This window comes from Hyperolius riggenbachi, chromosome 10 (genome assembly GCF_040937935.1).
Source record: "Hyperolius riggenbachi isolate aHypRig1 chromosome 10, aHypRig1.pri, whole genome shotgun sequence".
In the NCBI taxonomy this organism is placed as follows: domain Eukaryota; kingdom Metazoa; phylum Chordata; class Amphibia; order Anura; family Hyperoliidae; genus Hyperolius; species Hyperolius riggenbachi.
Window position 1 is genome coordinate 223,121,479 of NC_090655.1, and position 16,737 is coordinate 223,138,215.

A 16,737-nucleotide genomic window follows, 5' to 3' on the forward strand; every position below is an offset into this window, starting at 1 on the left:
TCACTGCCACCCATCAATCAGCCCCTAACCTGGCCCTTGCATAAAATCTGATCACCCACCAACACCATCAAATCGCCCGCAGATCGGACATCTGATGACCTCCAAAGTTCATTGCTTACATCTATTCTATCCTCTAAACACCCACTAATTACACATCAATCACACATCCATCACACCCTATCAACACCTGTCACTGTTATCCATCAGATTACACCCTAATATGCCCCCTTGCAGGAACCGAATCAACCGCGCACACACTCAGATTCCACTCAGCACCCCCCCCCCCCACCCTTATAAATTCACCAGTGCATTATTTGAATATGTTCTTCCCTGTAATATCCCACTGATCACCTGTCAATCACCCATAAATCATCCCCCGGTCACAGCCACCCATCAATCACCCCCTGTCACTGCCAACCATCAATCAGGCCCTAACCTGCCCCTTACGGGCAATGGGATCACCCACCAACACCATCCGATCGCCCACAAACCAGCCATCAGATCACATCCCAAGTGCATTATTTACATCGATTCTCTCCTCTCAAAACCCACTAATTAACCATCAACCACCCCCTGTCACCACCGGTCACTACTACAAATTACATCAGACCCCTATCTGCCCCTAGGGCACGCAATCACCCGGCCACACCCTCACAACACTCTCAGACCACAGCACTGATCACCTCACCAGTGAATTGCTTCCATCTATTCGCCCCTGTAATCACACCTTGAGACATGCATCAATCACCTGTCACCAAGTGTCACCCCCTACCACACCTGCCCATCGCATCAGGCCTTAATTTGACACGTGTGGGCTCATGATCACTCGGACAAACCATCAGATCCCCCTCATACCCACTTCCAATCACCTCCACATTGCATGTATTGCCTATATTTTCACCTCTAATCAACCCCTGAGATAAACATAAATCAGCTCCTCTCACCCCCTAGCAATCCTATCTATCCAATCAGCCATAATACAACCTGTCATCCAAGAGGCCACCCTGCTTATGTCCGGTTTAACAAAATTTACACCCTCATAGACCACCAGTCATCCAAATGTGCAAATGCTTAGAACACTGAACATTAATTTTGAGGCATTTGGTTTACAGAGTACTCATCCCGGTTTCGGGCCCCTAAAATGCCAGGTCAATATAGGGAACCCACAAGTGACCCCGTTTTAGCAACAAATGACACACCAAGGTATTCCTTGAGTTGTATGACGAGTTCACAGAAGATTTTATTTTTAGTTAGCGGAAAATTGGTTTTTATTGATTTGTTCACAAAGTGTCATTTTCCACCAACTTTTAACTATAGATGGGCAGAACTGTTCGCCGGCAAACTTGTTCGTGCTAACTTCGGTGGTTTGCGTTTGCGAACTTTCGCAACCTGTGGCAGAAGTTCGGTTCGCCCCATAATGCACCCTGAGGTGTCAACTTTCACCCTCTACATCACAGTCAGCAGGCCCAGTGTAGCCAATTAGGCTACACTAGCCCCTGGAGCCACTCCACCCCCTAATAAAAGGCAGGCAGCGGCCATTACGCTCACTCGTGTGCCTGTGTTAGTGAGAGTAGCTGCTGCTGACTGTATCTCATAGGGAAATATTAGTTAGGCTTACCTTCTTCCTGGCTGCATACCTGTTCTGTGAACCCACCACTGCATACCTGTACTGTGAACCCAACACTGCATACCTGTTCAGTGAACCCGCCACTGCATACCTGTTCTGTGAACCCACCACTGCGTACCTGTTCTGTGAACCCACCACTGGGTACCTGTTCTGTGAACCCGCCACTGCATACCTGTTCAGTGAACCTACCACTGAATACGTATACTGTTCACTGAACCCGCCACTGCATACCTGTTCTGTTCAGTGAACACGCCACTGTTCAAAACATTTCCCACACTCAGCACATCAATACGGCTTCTCACCAGTGTGAGATCTCTCATGTCTGATAAGATTTCCTTTCTCTCCAAAACATTTACCACACTCAGCACATGAATACGGCTTCTCACAAGTGTGAGATCTCTCATATCTGATAAGGTTTCATTTCTCTCCAAAACATTTCCCACCCTCAGCACATGAATACGGCTTCTCACCAGTGTGAGATCTCTCATGTCTGATAAGGTTTAATTTATCTCCAAAACATTTCCCACACTCAGCACATGAATACGGCTTCTCACCAGTGTGAGATCTCTCATATCTGATAAGGTTTACTTTATCTCCAAAACATTTCCCACCCTCAGCACATGAATACGGCTTCTCACCAGTGTGAGATCTCTCATGTCTGATAAGGTTTCATTTCTCTCCAAAACATTTCCCACACTCAGCACATGAAAAGGGATTCTCACCAGTGTGAGATCTCTCATGTCTGATAAGGTTTCCTTTCTCTACAAAACATTTGCCACCCTCAGCACATGAAAATGGCTTCTCACCAGTGTGAGATCTCTCATGTCTGATAAGGTTTCATTTCTCGCCAAAACATTTACCACACTCAGCACATGAAAAGGGCAACTCACCAGTGTAAGATCTCTCAGGTCTGATAAAGTTTCCTTTCTCTCCAAAACATTTACCACACTCAGCACATGAATAGGGCTTCTCACCAGTGTGAGATCTCTCGTGTATGACAAGGTTTGTTTTCTGTGTAAAACATTTCCCACACTCAGCACATGAAAAGGGATTATCACCAGTGTGAGATCTCTCATGTTTGACAAGGCTTCCTTTCTCTCCAAAACATTTCCCACACTCAGCAAATGAATAGGGCTTCTCACCAGTGTGAGATCGCTCATAAATGATAAGGTGTCCTTTCCGCCCAAAACATTTCCAAAACTAAGCACATGAATAGGGCTTCTCACCTGTGTGAGAATTCGCATGTTTGACAAGACTTCCTCTCTCCCCAAAACATTTCCCACATTCAGCACAAGAAAAGGGCTTCTCACCAGTGTGTGTTCTCTCATGTCTGACAAGGTGTCCTTTGTAGCCAAAACATTTCCCACACTCAGCACATGAAAACGGCTTCTCACCTGTGTGAGCTCTCTCATGTATGACAAGGCCTCGTTTCTCTCCAAAACATTTCCCACACTCAGCACATGAATAGCGCTTCTCAACTGTGTGAGATCTCTCATGCTTGACAAGGCTTCCTTCCTGCCCAAAACATTTCCCACACTCAGCACACGAAAATGGCTTTTCAACACTGTGAGATCTCTCATGCCTTACAAGATGTGATTTCCATACAAAACATTTCCCACATGTGGAACAGGAATGAGACCCTCCAGCAGGGGAAGAGCTCTGCTGGGTATGGGGCCCTTGAGGGTTAGACAGGTGAGGGGAGTCTGGTAGAATATTTGGGGTAACCATGATATCTGCACCAGGATATCTGCAGGAGACTCTTGTCCAATGACATCATCATCCATTGTACAGTCTGTGGATACAGAGAGACAAGTCTCGGAGAGGTTCCTGATGACGGGACTCCACCCTGTTTTGCTCTCTGTAACAGTTTCCTCCTTTTTATTTGTCCTCATCATGTCACCCTCCTCCACAGACTGCTGATCACTCCTCACATATGTCTCCTCTTCTTCCTCTTTACTTGTCCTCATATCACCTTCCTCCACAGACTGCTGATCACTGCTCACATACATCTCTTCACAGAACAGGTATGCAGTGGCGGGTTCACTGAACATAACAGGTATGCAGTGGCGGGTTCACTGAACAGTACAGGTATGCAGTGGTGGGTTCACTGAACAGTACAGGTATGCAGTGGTGGGTTCAACTGTTCTGTTCAGTCCATGGAAGATTTCTTTTTTTTTAGTCACAGGTTAGCAGACATGAAAACTTTTCCTTTTTTTTTCTCTTAAAAAAAAAAAAATTCAATGAAGTCACCATGACTCTAACTGAATACTTTGGTATATCTTCATTTCAAAATGGGGTCATTTCAGGGTTTTTTAAACTATCTTTGAATTGTAGCACCTCATGATACATGACAGGTGCTTAGAAAAGGTGGTTTTAGAAGGACAGTACGCAAAACATATTTCCAAAAAATTATTTATTGGGAATTGGAGGTTAAACATCACATAGTATTTAAATACTTAACATCAAAACTGTTTCCATACTGTTACTGGTAACGGTACGCTGTGTACAGTGGTAGAAAACATGAATCTCATACAAAGTTTGGAAAAATCTCATCTCTGACTTCATGTAACTGTACATTGTTTTATACATTGAGTGGTGATTAACGTGACTATTTATTCTTCTACATTAAAAAATTGTCATTTCTGAATTCATTTCAATCTTCAGTGTTTAATGAATAAAAAATTTTGAACAACTGAACAATTTATTATTAAGATTTGTAAAAATACTATTTGTTATTGTTTTCATGTTATTTCTTTAATGTAATAAATATTACATTCTTGCAACTATTACTGTGGGTTATTTTTCTCTTTTGTACATAAAGGTCACAATTAAGAGTGCTTTTTGAAAAACTTTAATTTACATTGAAAAAAAACAGGACCGCCACAAGACAACAATTGACGTAAAGTACGGGGGATCTAATTTACGTGCAGTTGCGCACCCGCTGCATGCGCAACTCATTCTAAGGGGGGCTCTGAACTACGCGCTCTCTTCAGTCTCCAGGTGGCTAGTGACGCTCGGAAGACTATTACACACAAAAATTACTGTCTATTTACACATTGCAGCACTACTATAAACAGCAGCGCTGCACTGGGGACAGACGTGTGACACGTATGTCCCCCTAGGGGACAAGAAGCACTACTATAAACAGCAGCGCTGCACTGGGAACAGACGTGTGACCTGTATGTCCCCCTAGGGGACAAGAGAACGATCTGCAGCCAATGACTAAGCGTGATAGGCTGCCTGAGAGGGAGGGAAGATGGCTGGGGCTGCCTGGGGGAGGGAGGGAAGATGGCTGGGGGAGGCAGAGGACAATTTGAAGACGATCTCAGACAATCAATGTGATAGGCTGCCTGACAAAGGGAGGGTAGGAAGATGGCAGGGGGAGGCAGAGGAAAGGAAAGTATTACATAGCTATACTACTTACCATTTAGAATTTTAGAAAATACATAATGGGAACATAAAACAAAAAAAAAAAAAATCTATAACGGTGTCAATATACCTAACACATGACATACATAGGTACACCAAAATTTAGCTGGTTAACTTCATGAATGGTATTGTAGGGATTATAAAGCTATTACCTTCATTTTACTTTACGTATTTCATAAATTTACATAAATGTAGATAGCCATTCATGCATTAGTTAAGATTAGATGAACGGATAATTATTATTAATTAATCATAGGCTTCCACAATCGATATTTCACTATAGTAGCCAAATAAAGGGTTGTTCATAGTCGGAATTTTAAATATCCCTTAAATAATGTTTTTCTTTATAAGCTGTTTTAAGAATGTAAACTTTCGCTGTATGCAACGGGTTTGTTTGCAGCCGTTAGGTGCCTCAAATATAACTAAACGCGATCTAATTGTTACATCTTTACCACGACAATTGAGTTTTGTAATAGAGCAAACCGTAGTAAACGCTTAATATATGTAATGGTTAGGTATCGGCTTCAACACAAAAAAAAAAAAAAAAACAACAACAACAAAAAATAAGGTTTAAAAATAGATTTTTTTATTATCGGTTGTTTCAAAACCGTTGAATACGTTTATTTGTTACGCCCGCAATAAAGGTTTGCATTTTTACGAGAGTTATGGTTTATATTTTACTAACCACTACATCTTTTACTCTCGTTTGCTATAGTTTCCCGAAGACAACGTTATTTTACGTTTGATATTTAAACGAACAATTGGGATGTAATAATGTAGCCGTCGTCTGTAAAATATACTGGTAGTTAAAATACACTGATTTATAGTTTATATTATGTTATGCAAAAATACAGTGTTAATTGTTATAGCCTTTCATTTGCTGTTAAAGGTTGTAACCGAAGGACATGTGGTAACCTCTGTTAGCGATATAGTGCAGTTGACGGTATTAAATACTTTCCGTGTAGACGTAGTAGGAATCATGTGTTGTTTATAGTGTTTAACCACAAAGAAAAAAGCGTCCATGACACCATGAATCAATATATAAGGCCACACTCCATAATGGTACAAATATAAGGTAAAGTTTATTAAGGATATCATAACAATAAAATCAAAATAAAAACAATCAGCACGGGTGAACAACGGGAGGGGTACTCAAAAATGACGCTCAAAGAATCACATATATAATATAATGTAGGTCTGATATAACACTGAATAAAGAGCATAGATGTTTAGCCAGGGGCAAGTACCCAGAAAAATAAATACACAGGACCAAACAGGTAACTGACTGAGTCAGATTGACTGGGTAAGGAGTGACCAAGAATAGGTCACACCAATCCGCATAGGATAGAATGATAATATGGCCAGACTGTGCACTTACCCACAAGTGGAGACCCCAGCCACCGAAGCCCCGCTGCTGCGCGCAATCTCACGCGTTCCGGACCCCTGTCCTTCGTCGGAGATATCAGCGCAATGGAGCCGATATCCTTTATACTGATTTCCCGGAAGACGCCGAGTACTGGTGGGCGTGGCCACGCCCACTGCCGGACTGCGCCTGCGCGCCAATGCGCACATACCCAGTCAGGCCACCGTAACAGCCAAGCCTCGCAGCCGCAAGCTCCACTCCCAGGAAAAAATGCACAGTCTTTATAAGCCAATGAAGTAACGCGGCATAAATAACTAACATATTACAAAATATATAAATATATAAATGTATTACAATGGATGGCTAGAAACAACGCTAGCAGGAGATACAATGTAAAAAACATACACAATATAATATGTAAACAAACAAAACAATTCCATGCTTCTGTACAGAGACAACAAAACTCCCGGTGACATCTTGTGGAGAAAAATAAAACTGCAGGCACAATACATCCAAATGCATAGTACAAAGAGTATAAAATGTATAATCAGCAACCAAACACTCAATTGGACGATACAAGAATCTAAACCAATTAAATTCTAATATATATATAAAAAAAAAAAAAAAATTTATATTAAATATACATAAAAATGAAAATAAATTGAGCAATGCCGTCAACGTGAAAAATATACATGCCATAAATAGCTAATGTGCAAGCAATAATAGGTGAGTATATGAATTTTTCCGCAAAAGGAAAAGACATTCCTATTGTATATAAACAAGTACACACATGCCCATCAAAAAAGGGGGGGCTTTTGCATGTGTATGAAAACACCAATAATTATAATAATCATCATACAAAGTGCTGAAGTGCATATAAGGTGTATAAAATTCATGAGTGTATATACACATATATGGTTATAAAAGTGCAATAAGAAAAACTGTCAGATCAAGTGACCCATCTTGGTGTGTCTAAGATCGTAGATCCATCTGTGAAGTCTAGTATCTTCAATCGAGATAGATACAAGAAAGTGCCCATCAAAAAGTGCATCCTCCTAAATAGATAATAAAATTAGTAAAAAACTACATGAACATACATATAACGTGCCAAAACGTATCCAAGCACCATCACCATCTGAACAAATCAATGGTACCTGTGTTACTCACTCCTACAGGAACCAGAGAACCACCATATGTGAAGAAATAAAGCATGGCCACCACATACTACATTATGACTAATCCTGTCAAAAAAGGTGACACCAGGATTATATCAGCCCATATTGGGGGCCCCAGAAAGTATACAGATATCCTAGTGCAAAAACCAGTGATATACTAGGCTTCTGCACATGTTACTCACACCCATGTGCAGAGCCAGAATGCAAGTGAACATGATAAAAAACCACCCCTGGTACTTACTTCCAGGAGATGGATATAATCCAAACTGGTGAAAGACACACACACACACACGAATACTCATATACAGTATGTATAAAGGCAGAAGATTTCAAACTTACGTCCAAGGTGAGGCATATGGATTCCAAAACCACCCTCCGAGCACAAAAACATTCAAAGGAGCGAGCCAGCAATTCACAGATCTCCAAGGCACCAGGGATGCATAGGAATATATTGCACAGGACACATAAACCTGGCAAAACATAAGCATGAGGTTAAAACTACCAGATTTCAAACCACACATGGACACATGAATACATGCAGAGAGCAAAAGGACAAAGGGCCCAACACCATGAACACCATGAATCCCTGGCGTCTATTGGGGAAGAAAGCAGCCAAAGCTGAATTCTTCATTGAGGCCCATAGGGGCTCTCGTTTGAAGCCTGAAAATCCATTTCAGCTCAGCCCTCAAAAGTTTGTTACTGATATCTCCACCCCTAACACTAGATCTGATGACTTCAAGTCCACAAAATAACCAATCATGTAATGAGCCCCCATGTCTATTGAGGGCATGCATAGCTAATACCGATATGGTTTTTCCTTTTTCAAGATCACGTCCAGCCAATCTCACAACTGAACAATGCTTTTGTAGTCTTAGCTTAAGGGCGTTTCTCGTCTGTCCAACATATTGCCATCCACACGGGCATTGGATCAGGTACACTACGGCACACGTTTTGCAATTAATAAAATTATTAATGTACATGTTTTTACCCGTGTGTTTGTTGGTGACCATCTTGGTTCTCCGCATGTTTGAACACATATTACAACTCCCACAAGGGAAACTGCCTTTCACGGATGAACCATGTTTGTACCCTTCATAATGACTCCTGCATAAGATGTTTCTCAGTGTGGGGGCTCTCTTTGGTGTGATACATGGATATTCAGTCAAGAAGGGTCTCAAATCATTATCATTTCTCAATATCCCCCAATGTTTTCCCAACAGTAGGCGTAGTTGGTTCCATTGGCTATGGTGGTGGTGGTGATGGTGATGGTGCTTGGATACGTTTTGGCACGTTATATGTATGTTCATGTAGTTTTTTACTAATTTTATTATCTATTTAGGAGGATGCACTTTTTGATGGGCACTTTCTTGTATCTATCTCGATTGAAGATACTAGACTTCACAGATGGATCTACGATCTTAGACACACCAAGATGGGTCACTTGATCTGACAGTTTTTCTTATTGCACTTTTATAACCATATATGTGTATATACACTCATGAATTTTATACACCTTATATGCACTTCAGCACTTTGTATGATGATTATTATAATTATTGGTGTTTTCATACACATGCAAAAGCCCCCCCTTTTTTGATGGGCATGTGTGTACTTGTTTATATACAATAGGAATGTCTTTTCCTTTTGCGGAAAAATTCATATACTCACCTATTATTGCTTGCACATTAGCTATTTATGGCATGTATATTTTTCACGTTGACGGCATTGCTCAATTTATTTTCATTTTTATGTATATTTAATATAAATTTTTTTTTTTTTTTTATATATATTAGAATTTAATTGGTTTAGATTCTTGTATCGTCCAATTGAGTGTTTGGTTGCTGATTATACATTTTATACTCTTTGTACTATGCATTTGGATGTATTGTGCCTGCAGTTTTATTTTTCTCCACAAGATGTCACCGGGAGTTTTGTTGTCTCTGTACAGAAGCATGGAATTGTTTTGTTTGTTTACATATTATATTGTGTATGTTTTTTACATTGTATCTCCTGCTAGCGTTGTTTCTAGCCATCCATTGTAATACATTTATATATTTATATATTTTGTAATATGTTAGTTATTTATGCCGCGTTACTTCATTGGCTTATAAAGACTGTGCATTTTTTCCTGGGAGTGGAGCTTGCGGCTGCGAGGCTTGGCTGTTACGGTGGCCTGACTGGGTGTGTGCGCATTGGCGCGCAGGCGCAGTCCGGCGGTGGGCGTGGCCACGCCCACCAGTACTCGGCGTCTTCCGGGAAATCAGTATAAAGGATATCAGCTCCATTGCGCTGATATCTCCGACGAAGGACAGGGGTCCGGAACGCGTGAGATTGCGCGCAGCAGCGGGGCTTCGGTGGCTGGGGTCTCCACTTGTGGGTAAGTGCACAGTCTGGCCATATTATCATTCTATCCTATGCGGATTGGTGTGACCTATTCTTGGTCACTCCTTACCCAGTCAATCTGACTCAGTCAGTTACCTGTTTGGTCCTGTGTATTTATTTTTCTGGGTACTTGCCCCTGGCTAAACATCTATGCTCTTTATTCAGTGTTATATCAGACCTACATTATAACATTATATTATATATGTGATTCTTTGAGCGTCATTTTTGAGTACCCCTCCCGTTGTTCACCCGTGCTGATTGTTTTTATTTTGATTTTATTGTTATGATATCCTTAATAAACTTTACCTTATATTTGTACCATTATGGAGTGTGGCCTTATATATTGATTCATGGTGTCATGGACGCTTTTTTCTTTGTGGTTGTTTATGTAACAGATCCATAGACATGGATATAGGACTATTTATCCTTATTGTACTCTGCTTTGTGGTGTCCCTTGTTTATAGTGTTTATGATGTTAAGCGCTATTGTCCATAGGAAATAATGAGGAATTGTAAACGGTTATATTAGTAGAATGTTATATGTAAGCGGAAAATAGTGTTTTGCGCCCTTTTTTCCTAGCGGGCGCAGTGTAAGCGATAATTAACATTGCTCTCTATGGCGGCGCCCTTATAGTCCATGAGCGGCATGCGCCCTTTTTTACTATCTCGCTGTAATTATAGCTTCACTGTGATAATGTAGAAGGAAGAAGCAACATTTTATTTTTTATGACAAATAAACATTTGAGTTTTACTCCTTCCCATGTAATCCTCTGGGATCCAACCATCTGGTAGATAGGAATTATTGAGTTCTAGTGACAAGTAGAGGAAACACATCTTTTCTGCTCACATATGAAAGCCTGCTACCATGAAATAATTGTCTAATTGTGTCGTAACCTGTATTTCTTCATAGGAGAGATGACAATGAGGATGCTGAAGAGGCAGAAGATAAGAGAGCAGAAGAAAGGGCTACTGAGGAGGAAGCTGAACTAGAAAAGCGAAATTTTGATATTTCTCGCCCTGATGCATTTACAAGAAAAAAATACAAGCTCAATAGAGGTTAATGATTATCTTCCACCTCTATGGAACTTGGTTGATACCTTCTGATTGCATTATTAAAAAACGTAATAAAAAAATAATTAGCACAGTGTTTTTTTTCCTACTATATTATGGGGAACACTTGTACTGAGGTCCGATAACTGCCTTCTTGATCACCATGGTAATCCAGGTAATATGTTTGAAGATTATCATGCAAGGGGGTTGATTCACTAAGCCGTGCCAATGCATAACGCTATAGCGCTAAATGCTTTACGCGTGTTACAGTGCGCATAAAACTTTATGTGCGCCGAAACGTTACAGCCCGCAGGAAAAACACACATCACGCGGTATAACTCCATGGCGTGCATCAGGGATACACAGCGTGTTTTATAAATGTACAGTGCATGCTTTGACGATCATGTGTGTTTGAATTACTGGTCTAATAAAAGATGCACACATCTTTCACAACGCCCCTTTATGATTTAACTACCAAACGCTATCTAGATAATGCACGCTTTGCCGTAATCACCGTTGTCGCGCGTTGCGTTAGGCGTAGTGAATCAACCCCAAGGTGTCCCAGTGCTATTTTAGTTTCCTTTTACTCTGACTGTTTTTTGCTCTGCTACATATACACAACTCTACAGAACAGAGATGCAGAGTGAGCAGGAATGACATATTCGTGGGGATGAGCAAACTTGGCCAAATCTGGTTTCTTGTGAGTATTTTGATATTAAATTGGGGCCACTGGCATATCCAGAACTCGAGGTATTCCACTGTTTTGTAACTGGGCATGCAAACGTGCCCAAGTTTGGTATCATATGAACTGGCATATTCTGAGGAATATGAATCCGTGGCCGTTAAGTGCGTGCGGGGAGCATACGCCGAGGTATGGAAAATGCCATATTTGGTGGGCATCAGGAACCTATCCAGAGAGCTAACCGCCCCCTGTCCAGCCCCTGGGCTGAACCTGAGACTCCACCCAAAGATGGGGTTCAATCAAAAGTGCTTGCGAGGGACTCCTCCCGCAGTCCTCCCCTGTGTACCATCACCTGATCAAGCCAGCCAGAGGTCTATTTTCCTGGACTGAAACAAAGGACATTTTCTATGTGCTCTGATTTTCCCAGAAAGGACATATTTCCACGAACTTTAAGTATCCGTTTTTCTCCATTTTTATTTTCTATACTGTGTTATCATTTGTCTCTATAATTGTTGATTTTAACGATTTTCTGTATATATTAATTATTTATATTGCATTTCAATAAACCGACGCTATCGTCAGTTGTTTGTCCAGCTACCCTATTATTCAGCCACACACAGAAACTGAACCCGGGTCTCTGAAGAGACGCTACTATTGTTGAGAACTAGACAGAATAGAGTGTGTTTAACGGCTTTTATTTGCAGGTCTAGGCTCAGTCAGTCAGTGGGTGCCTCTGTCCCATAACAGAGGTGGTGGCAGTTATACCCTGAAATAGTGTGTAATTTGTAATTACCATAACTCACAGGCTCCCTTCTGGTCGGTCTGCTGCCAAAATTCCAGCGGTTTCTGCGCACTGAACGCGACCACAGCTTGCATGGTCTCTGTGCTGAAACCGATTGGAAGGCAATTTGCGGTCCGGCCACTAGGGGCCCTGTGACAGGCTTTGCTATTAACCGCTAAAGCCAGCGGCAGTTCGCGTGCCATTTAAGTCTATGGAGCCCACTGCGAATAGCCAGTTCACAAACATTTGCAGAAATTCGCGTTTGCTATTTGTGAACCGAAAATTTGATGTTTGCTACATCTCTAATAATAATATTTTTGGGGGAGTAAAACCAATTGAAGTAGGACCAGGTGACATACTGAGTGGTGGCGGATGGAGCAAGAAAGCTGTGCCTGTGGCCAGGGCAGACAAGAGGCCTGGAGTATCCAGCATACACCAGGGTAGTAGTAATAATAATAATAATAATATTTTTTTGAGTAAAGGCAATCGAAGTAGGAGCAAGTAGTGACACACTGGGTGGTAGCAGATGGAGCAGGAAAGCTGTGCCTGTGACCAGGGCAGACATGAGGCCTGGAGTAACTGGCATGCCCCAGAGTAGTAATAATAATAACATTTTGTTTTAATAAAGCCAATTGAGGTAGGATCTAGCAGCAACATACTGGTGATGGCTAACAGAGCAGTCTGCAGGCAGGGCGGACAGGAGGCCTGGTGTAAGTGGCATGCACCAGGAAAGTAATAATAATAATAATAATATATATTTTTTGAGTAAAGCCAAGGGAAGAAGGACCAAGCAGCATCTGGCTGGGTGGTGGCAGATGAAGCAGCAGAGCTGTGCCTTTGGTCAGGATGGACATGAGGCCTGAAGTAATGGTGCAGCCATGCAGCAATGCCTACAAATTGTTTAAAAACCTCTGCTTCTACTACCTAATATGGTAATAGCTGGAGGGCTAGCAGTTCAGACAAACCAGCACTCAGTCATTGGGCAAGAGGGATACTTGCTGGAAACATTTTTTTTTCTTATTAAACATTTCTGGGATGGATCGTTGACTCTGTGGTGATAATCATGAATTGGGCATGCTGGAAGGTGGAGTGGAGGACAACTGGGAATGAGGGAGATGAGAGGTAGAGGAGAAGGAGGGGAGGAGGCAGAAGGTGGAACACAAGGACACTGGCTTGTGCTTTGAGTGCTGTCACAGGAGCCCTAGTGGCTGACCGCACTTAGCCTTCTAAACGGTGCCAGCGCACAGATCGTGCGAACTCTGGTTGCAGTCAATGCGCAGGAACCGTTAAGAATTAGCCGCAGACAACTCAGAAGGGAGCCTGTGAGACACGGGTAATTACAACGTACACACGATTCCACGGTATCTGCCACCACCACTGGTATGGGCCAGTGGACCCGATTTACTGACTGACTAGTCCTGCGAATAAAACGGTTAAACACACGGTATTCTGTCTAGCCAACAACAAACAAACAGTAGCGTATCTTCAGAGACCCGGGATCAGTTCTGTGTGTGCTGATAAGCAGGGTAGTGGAACAGTGAATGACTTGGAGGAAGTCTTTTATTCACAGCAATATAAATAATTAATATATACAGACAATTATTAAAATCAACAATTATTAAAACAGTAATAGCCAGTATAAAAAATAAAAGAAGGGAGAAAAATACTTAGTTCCTGGAAAGATGTCCTTTAGTGGGAAAACTTGTAAAGTTCTTGGTTTCAATCAAAGTTCAGAGTTCAGACCAGGTGGATGCCAGCATATCCTCAAGCTGGCACCGATGAGTTCAAGATGTTTTCAGGGTGGAGGACACTGAGTTTGGGTCCTCTGCCATTTTTATGCCCCTGATTCAGTAGGAGGGAGTGAGGGCGGGCCCACACACCCCCTTAGAACATGAGATGAGTCCTCCCCTTGTCCTGGGAACCAGAAATCATACCTTAACCATATATGGGCTCTATCTCACAGAACCATACAGGTCAGGGCAGATTTACTAATATTTTCAGGTCTGCCTCGATGTACCCAGCAGCCTGATACCAAACATGAGGGGTGGGACCCTTGTGGTATCAGCAGGGCACTTTCGAACTGCCTAACTGGCAGTCTTTCCCTCAGAATGGTCTGAAGTTTCTTCAGAACCAGCGCCAGATAGGGCCAAGCATGCTCTGTTAGTTTGGAGGGTCTGCCAGCCTGGCAACACAGAAAATATGACACATATAGCCGTTTATGGAATATGATATACCCCTGGGATTGATAGCAGGTCATTCCCAGGCAAAGACTCTTTGAAGTTTGGGGCAGCTAGCTAGGTGTCAGCTCCCCTGCCGGGAGGGAGCCGGAGGGTCTAGCTTTTCTCCCAACTAGATTGCTTCTGTCATGGTCTATACCTGATGGATGGGCCATCAGCACAGCTTGAAGCCAGGGACTCTCTGGGCCCAGGCTCATTAGCATATCAAAAGAGCCATCCTGCAGTTCGGCTGATGCTACCTCTCTGCTGGGAAAAGGACTTCAGCTGCCCCTACACACTCAACCCAGATTGTATCGATTTGAAGCGCAATCGATGCAGAGAATCGAGTGCGATTGCTTTCCTTCACGGGCGGTTACAGGACGCGCCTGCGGCCCCGCAACCGTCCGTGACAAGTGCTTATTGCCTTAAGGGCTTTATGCCACAGGGCTCAGTCATTCCTACATGCATAGTGGTCTCTCAATGGCTAATGTTTCTCTTAACAAAAAATACAGATGGTGTCGGTTTTGTCAGCAACAAACACCTAGAAATAATTCCACACTAAAGAGCCTTGTTGAGCTGGTCTAGTATTGCTAGAAGTGACCGGGCATGCTGGCTGGCTGACCCCTGGTGACATTGTCACACCTCGCTGTTTGCCGCCTGTCCCCTGCAACCTCTTCCTGCTTCCCTCCCTTCTCCACCCTCTGTGAGACTTGGTCTCTCCCTTTGAACTCTCCTCCTCCAGTTCCTCTCTTGTGGGTAACTATGAGACATCCATCACCACATCATCATCACCCTTATCATCGATTATAGCTGCAAGCCCACAGTAGACCACAGCAGCTGGGACATTACACCATGGGGTGACCTGGGGACTTCAGTCTGAGTGTCTGACTTGCTCCTCTCCCTCAGTTGACCACAGCAGAGGAGGATGGGGGTGGGGGGGGGGGGGGAAGAAACATTGGCAGTAGAAAAGGTTGAAGAGGTAGAATGCTGAGTGAACCAGTCAACCACTTTTTCTGCATCCTGGGAAGTAAAAGCTTTCTTCTGTAGAAGATCGCATATGCTACAGCCATGGAATGGCAAACCACCACCACCCCTTGAACCACTGAGTTTTGGTCTGCCTCTGTCTGTCATGTTTGTTTGAGTGAGTGACCAGCCAATGAGTATTTGACACTTCACCGACTGGCTGTCTAAAATGACACAAAGTAATATACAGCACAGTAAGGTGTGTTGTAATAATGTATGCTGATCGTTAATCATTGAGAGCGTGCGGTACACTGTAAATTAACTTAAAATTTTTTGTACTGTAAAATGGCTGTCTGATATGACACAAAGTAACACATAGCACAGTTAGGTTTGTTGTAAATAACGTATGCTAATCAACAATCAGTGAGAACAAAAATGTGCAGTACACTGTAAGTGAAATTTGGTTTATTTTTTACGTCATAATGGCTGTCTGGTATGACACAAAGTAATGCACAGAACAGTAAAGTTTGTTTTAAATAATATATGCTAATTAACAATCGAGCGTGTGAAAATATGTGTTACACTGTGAATGAAACCTATTTGTAAATAATGTATGCTAATCAAAAATCTGTGAGAACGAAAATTTGCAGTACATTGTAAATGAAATTTGATTTATTTTTTATTTCAAAATGGCTGTCCGATATGACACAAAGTAACGCACTGCACAGTAAGGTTTGTTGTAAATAACTTATGCTAATCAACAATCAGTGAGAACAAAAATGTGCAGTACACTATAAGTGAAATTTGGTTTATTTCTTATTTCAAAATGGCTGTCTGATATGACATAAAGTTACATGGGTGAAGCTGTGTGGGAGTCAGTGACAATCAAACACATACAGGTGTTGTGTTGCTACAACACACACCACAATGCAATATCAGTGCAGCAGACAACAGCTTCAATGCCAGTAGAAAAAAATAACTTTTTTGGTCAGGATTAGTGCTCAAAAAGACTATTAGAGTGTCCCTAGCTGGTGCACTACAAGGGGAACAGCACATAAGAACTACGAAGA

General features: G+C 42.1%; 1 pseudogene; it reads right to left on the reverse strand.

Moving 5' to 3' along the window:
* Positions 1-2,281: 2,281 nt before the first annotated feature.
* On the reverse strand, positions 2,282-3,355 carry LOC137535798 (oocyte zinc finger protein XlCOF22-like; annotated as a pseudogene).
* Between the last annotated feature and the right edge of the window lie 13,382 nt (positions 3,356-16,737).